General features: G+C 39.2%; 1 pseudogene; it reads left to right on the forward strand.

Annotated features, from left to right (window-relative positions):
- Positions 1–410: 410 nt before the first annotated feature.
- LOC138166334 (ferritin light chain pseudogene) overlaps positions 411–7,121 on the forward strand; it is a 10,322-nt pseudogene continuing 3,611 nt past the window's right edge.

Consider the following 7,121-nt stretch of genomic DNA (forward strand, 5'->3'; position numbering starts at 1 on the left):
TAATGTCTGCATCATCCTTGGGAGCCAAGGAGAGGAGACTCATGATCCTACAAAGATCTTAACAAAGTGACTATACCATGTCTAAGGGGAACTTGATGAGTGTCTCACAAACGGGAGAAAAGGACTTCCAACAATCAGAAGATGAATGATCACTTTGCTACATGTAGCTTCTAAACTCAAATATACTTTCCCATGGACTCTATAAATATTTGGGGGAGAGTATGTTACAGATGGTTTTGGGGGAGCATGTTTTGTATCACTCTTCTTATACTACTTTAGTGAGTAACATTTTAAACTCTCAACAGTGGGTGACTAAATTGATTGTCAATTCATAATCTTTCAGGTGGCAACTCAGGCCAATGGCATTAGAAAATTGCCTCTGAGCCCTTAGTACTATCCCCTATAGAACCATGAGGAGGATATTTAGCCAGTCTAACTATGAGAACCTGATTCATTGGTGAGAATAGGAATTGGGATGCCCCAGAACTTGTATGACCTACAAGACTTTGATTTAAAAAACTATATATTGATTTGTATTTGTCTTTATGCCATAGTCACTTTCCATCCTATTCCAGAAGCACCCTTCTGTGAAAGAAATAACTAAGCAAACAAGTCTGACACAGAGACTATGTTTGCCAATGTGTACAATATTCTATCTTAATAGTCTTCCAATTCTCTGCTATGAGGAAGTGTATTTTGTTATCTCTCCTGCAGAACCTTAACTGATTTTTTCATTAATTAGAATTTAACTCCTTTTAAGGGAACTTTTCATTTACATCATTGTGGTCATTGTATATATTGTTCTGATTCTACTTAATGACGTGTCCGTTCATAAATATCTTCCTATGTTTCTTTGAATTCTTCATGCTTATTGTTTCTCACTGAACCATAATATTCCATTATGGTCATATGCCCTAGGTTTTTTCAACAGTTCCACAATTGATAGATATTTGCTTTTTCCTACTTCTTTGTTATGATAAAGAATGCTGCTATGATTATTTTAGTATAACATATTATACACATATGTGTATATGTGTGTGACATACACATGTATGTAAACTATTCTGGTAAAATATATTATATCTTTGTTTTTTATGATTATTTTGGTATAACATTATACACACATGTATGTATGTGTGTGTGACATACACATGTATGTAAACTATTTTGGTAAAATACATTAGATCTTTGTTTCTGTCTTGACTACAAAGTGATAAGAATGCTAGGCCAAAGAGTATAGACAATGAGCCACTTTTCTTAAATATTTTGAAATTTAAATTTGGAACAGTTGGATCACTTCAAAGCTTCACCAAAAGTGCATCAGTGTATCTTTCTTCCCCCAAATCCTCTAACGTTGACTCTTTCAAACTTTTAAGATATTCACCAATTTTCATGGAATGAGAAAATTACCACAGAGTTGTTTTAATTTATATTTCTCTTCAAATTAATGATTTGGAGCATGTTTTCATAAAATCATCTATAGTCTGAAAATCATCTTTTGAAAAACATTCATATCCTTTGATAACTTACCTATTGGGAATTTTCTTGATGTTTTAATAGACTTTGTGAATGCTTAAAATTCATTAGGGACCAGATGATCCTCTCATCTTTTTTGGTGAACAAAATTTACTTCTATGAGTCAATTTAGGTACATCAGTAGTTAGGAAATAAGGCATGAGCAACCATAAAATGCATTGGGCAGAGAGAAATCGGTGAATACATGGTAGCCAACCAAGTGGCCAGTGGTTGCTTGATGAATAATAATTCATAGTTCTTTGTCACCTCTCATTCCCTTTCATGAGATGGTCAGGCTGCCTCATGCATATTGCAATGTTGCAAAAACTGTTCAGCTATTACCCAGCTGTAGGGTTAAGGTCTTGGTTGGTTGCCCCCCTCCCCCTTTTATGAGTTTAGCACAAATCTTTTCCTGGACCCAGGGATACTACTTACAGAGAAGCCATCTTTCAAATGAATCAGAAAATGGGCTAAGGACCTGAACCCTGGAAAGTTTCTGCAAAAAATGGGAAGAGAAACTGTCCTGGTAAAAGATCAGTTTACATTATGCCATCTAATCTTATGGAATCTCTTTCTCCCTGTAAATAAGTTGGACAGTGTACCCTTACAGATTTTACCATTTGAGCAGGGAAGGTAGTGATTCCTATAAATCATTTGGTTGGTTACTTGAAGATGGCATGCATTTTATATTGTGATTCCAGTGCCAAGGATATTAAGAATGTCCTGGTGGTGTAAAGTCCCATTATATCTATTTTGTGAATACTTGTATCAGCAATGCCATATTCACAATGCCTATAGAGATTACAAATATGCTGATATAATTATCCATTAGAAAATACGTCATGTTTGCCATATGAGGAAATAAACTAGAAAATTTATTAAGATACCAAAAGACTGAGTCCCCAAACCAGAAAGTGAAAGCCATCAGAGTAGTTATGACATTGGCACAGGTAGATAAAGTAGAAAGCACCCACATTTTCAAGCCTTTAAAACAGAACAGGCTACCTCAGGCAAAGGTCCTCCTCTCCCCACTCACAGCAACCACCCAGCGTCCTGGAAGAGCGCTCCCAGCAGCTCCGGCCCCTGGCAGTCCTCAGCAGGAGTCCTTAGCAGAAAGTCCTTAGCAGTTCTAACTCAAAAAGGGCTTCGCGCTGCCACTGCCTCTGCTGCTGCCGCCGTCACCACCACCGCCAGCCACCGAAGGAACGCTAGCTTGGCTTCCGCTTCCTCTTGCTCCGCCCCTTCCTGCTACGTCAGCAAGTCCAACGGGGCATGGAAGATCTTTAAATCCCATAACCCTTACATTCGGCCCCAAGATCTTTCATGTCCCTTACTTGACAAAAATACAGTAGGAATAACTGGTGTCAACAAAATTTCACAACAATATAACAAGAATAGCACACAATAAACACAGAAAACCATATTTTAGGGTGGCGCTTGAGCACAAGCTCCCCATCATTCCCCCCACCCCGAACAAATGGGGCCCCAAAATCTTGTGGTAAGGGGTGAAGATCTCTTCTTCTATGGCTACTTGCTGCTGAAATCGGATGTAGAGCTGTCCCTGTCCTAAGGGGTCCCATTTGAGAGGTCAGTTCTTAATATGCTTGATGCCAGGTCCAAGGGTGACACATCACAGTTGCAGACAGGGGGTGACATCCAGCTTAAGCTATCAGGCATCTACAGATGGAGGGTACCAAGCCTGTGGAAACAAATCTAACAAACAAGGTGAACAAACAAAAAATCAAGAAAAAGCAAAGAGACAATAACCAGACTATCGTAGCCTCATTCACGGTAGAATAAATGAGTTAAGGGTACAATTTTGTAATCATCTTCTCCAGAATAAACAATAGTTACAGTGTTATCCCTCCCATATGCTATAATCTCTGCAGCCTTTGGAAGATCATCTGGCTTCCGTTTTACCCATATTTTAGCTCCTGATTTTATTCTATCAGTAGAACCAAATCCTTCAGTTCCTGTGACAGTTATTTTGGAAGGAGGGTCAGTTTTTACAAGTGGCATTGTTTTACAAGGAACAATAATCACTTGAACTATCCTATCATTCTTGTGAATCTGTATGGGCCTTTCACTTAAATTCTGGAATGTTACAACAATTTCTCCTTGATAATTAGAATCTATTACTCCAGCCAATACATGTATTCCTTGAGCTGCTAATCCTGATTTGGGTAAAATCTGTCCAAAGTGATTTTTAGGGATTCTTATGCATATCCCAGTGGAGATTTTTCTTATTTCTTTTCTGTCCAACCAAAAGTCCTCTAAACAATGTAAATCATACCCCATTGAACCAGGTGGTCCTGGGTACGGTGCTGGGACATCTGGCCTCAAGGTCCAATACTCAATAATTGGGATCTTGTGTGTTTGTTGTTTTCTAATTTGCAGATTGGGGGTCATCATTCTGGCTAGAGGTGTACTTCCTCCCAATGGTCTATTATTCAAATTACGCAAAGCCATGAACAAATTATCCTTCCAATGTTGATATGAATTATTGGAACTTAACTTCCTCAATTGTCCTTTCAGTAATCCATTCATTCTTTCAATCAACCCAGATGCTTCTGGATAATATGGAATATGGCCATTTAGATTGAGATTGTAAGGCCAAGGATCCTGGAGGGGTGGAATGTGATAGTAATGGCAATTAAAGATTCCCCTGTATTGGCTTGGTTTTCAAATTGATTGTATTAAAACCCAGAGTTTGTTAATCCCACCTGTGGGATGGGCTTGTTGATGTGAAAAGAAAGTCCTGAAGTGGGAGGAGCTGGTGATGTAGATTTGGAGAGACAAGAGAGAGGCGGAAGTTCTTTTTGGAAGCAGCACCTCGTGGAGAGGGAGAGATTAAGAGATTGCTGGTGGCCGCTTTGAACTGCCCTGGACTTTTGAGACCTGCCCCCTGAGCTGCCAAGGACTGAGGAGACATGGCTGTTTTGCTGGTACTTTGTCTGTCTGTTTTGATGTTATTTTGCCAGATTTGTCCACTGGTGAAAGACTGTCCTGTTGAAGAAGTCCTGGAACCTGGCATTTGGTTAAGAAGGCCTGAGACTGTCCTGCAGACAGAGAGTGAATACTGTCCACTGGTGAGGGACAGTACTGAGAGTGAATACTGTCCACTGGTGAGGGACAGTACTGTTGTTGCAGGGGTCTGGAGACTGTCCGGCAGACAGAATGAATACTGTCCACTGGTGAAGGACAGTGCTGTTGTTGCAGGGGTCTGGGAGCCTTTCTGTTGGTTCAGAAGCCCTGAAGAAGGATTTTCTTGTTGTATGTTTACAGAAATCCTGGGAGAGGGCTTTGCTAATGTGTTCAGGGGTTCTAGGACTGTTCTACAGACAGAGGATAAATTCATGAAGGGACTGGCAATGTATCTTATGGCCTTGCTAAGCCTTGTCTCTCCAGGAACTAAGATTGCTGAGAACTTGCCTCGTGTCAAGATGAAGAAAAGACCTCCATTTGGGTATTAAGTGCTGTGTTTAAACTTGATGTAACTCTGGGGTAGATTCAATTGTGATCCAGGGGTGGGGAACTTTTGACCTTTTTGTGTTCTATGGTTGAGCAAATGAATGTATTTTACTTATGTTTGGAAACTAATCTCCATTTGAGAAGAGGGGCTTTGTGGTGGACTTAATTAAGGTATAGCCTAGGGGTGGAGAAGTATTTGGAACTGAGACTTTGTAATTGATTGAATGATTGGAAAGTCCTGGGGTGGGGTAGGCCTTGGAGATTATTTAATCACACTTAGTAAATGCTGTATTTTGAATGATGTCATGTTTTGATCTTCTCTGTTCTGAGTTTGTTACTGAATAAAATAGAGAGCACCTATGCTGGTATTTTGAACCTGGGAAGTTGCCTTCTTTTGGCATTACATTACAATACTGTAATGGATAGTTTCACTAAGTAATCTAAGCCTATAAATTCCTGGAGGAGAAGCTTGGCATCACAACAACATTAACAATTGTTATTGTAGCTAGCATTTCTACAATGCTTTAAAATTTTCAAAGCACTTTACAAATATTTCATTTAATCCTCACAACAACCTTGGGAGTTAGGTTATATTACTATCCTCATATATGGATGAGGAAACTGAGGCAGGTAAAGGTTAAATGACTTGTCCAGAGTCAAAGAACTAATAAATGCCTAAGGCTGGATTGGAATTTAGGTCTTCCTGAGTTCAAGCCTAGTTTACTAACCATTGTGCCACTTTGCTCAGAGTGAAAAAGCAGCTGGCCTCAGAACCAAAAAGACCCGATCTTAAGCTCCACACATACTAGCTGTGTGGTGTTGGGCAAGAATCTTAACCTTTTAGTGCTCTAGGAAACTCTCTAGGACTTTGTTTTAGGGAATGTGTTGACTTCAGTTGGTAGGAGTTTCCACATCTGGAATTCTATTCCAGTGAAATCATAGGTTCATTTCCTATCTCTACAATTTGAAGAAGAACTGATATTCTGCATTGATGGAGTTTCCTCATTGGGAAATTCTATATATTACTGGTGAAGTCACAAGTACAGATTAAAGAAGAATAAGTCAGGCACAGATAGTAGTCTTTATTTTACATTTTCACTTGGAATGAACCAGTTTTGTTTTTGTAAGAGCTCTGGTAAGAAACCAAGCACTAACACCTTTCCTAGTGAGGGCATGTTGCTCAAGTGATTCTATAAGAGCTGAGAGATTCTGGGAGCAAATAATGCAAGCTGCCCTTGTCTCTTCCAGTGGCTTAAAACCTCCACCTGAAGAAGTACCCAGGATAGTTTGCTTACTTAAAACCCAACCCAGAAGATAAATCTCCACCTTCTCTTCTTTATTCTCCACCCTCAAACCCCCCCCCCCCTTAGAATGTAAGCTCCTGGAGGGCAGAGACTGCCTTCTTTTCTTGCTTGTACAATGCTTAGCACACAGCCCAATGCATAGTAAATAATAAATGCTCTCTCTCTTCCCCCCCTCTCTCATATGTTTATGTCTCATCTCTATGTATCTATGTATCTATTCATGCATGCATCCATCTATCAATCTTATCTATCAATCTTATTTATCTATTGTAATGCCATGCACAGAAGCTTTCCAGAAGAACTGCTACTGTGAAGAGCTTTTTTTAAGGTTCTGATTACTCAGTATAGTGATCACTCTATTCCATAGCAAAAGCAAAACATCCATGGAAAATCAAGGTACAGCATAATTCAAAATACAGCATTCACCATATTTCAACTTATCACAGAAAATCACAATAAAATATTCATAACAGTTTCAAAGTAAAATAGTCACTCTTAAGTTAATTCAATCAGTCACTTATCAGTAGTATCAAAGTACACAGTCAAAGTCTTCCACTCTTGGGGCAAAGTCTTGATTAACTCAATCAGTCACTTATTCAATAATAAAAAAAGTCAATCAATAACAATAGTCAAAGTACTCAAAGTACAATCAGTCACTTATTCAATAAAGTCTTACTAAGTATCATACACAAAATCCTCCACCCCTTAGGTCACTAGTAAACTATAATCCCATAATTACTCAGTACCCAAGGACAGGTCTTTTCTTCATCTTGACTAGGGGCCTGTTCTCAGTTTCCCTGGATCCCCTTCCATGGTTCCCGATTCTACCTG

Source organism: Petaurus breviceps, unplaced genomic scaffold, assembly GCF_028583685.1.
Source record: "Petaurus breviceps papuanus isolate PSGF00001 unplaced genomic scaffold, PetGlider_PUasm1.0 221, whole genome shotgun sequence".
Lineage (NCBI taxonomy): Eukaryota > Metazoa > Chordata > Mammalia > Diprotodontia > Petauridae > Petaurus > Petaurus breviceps.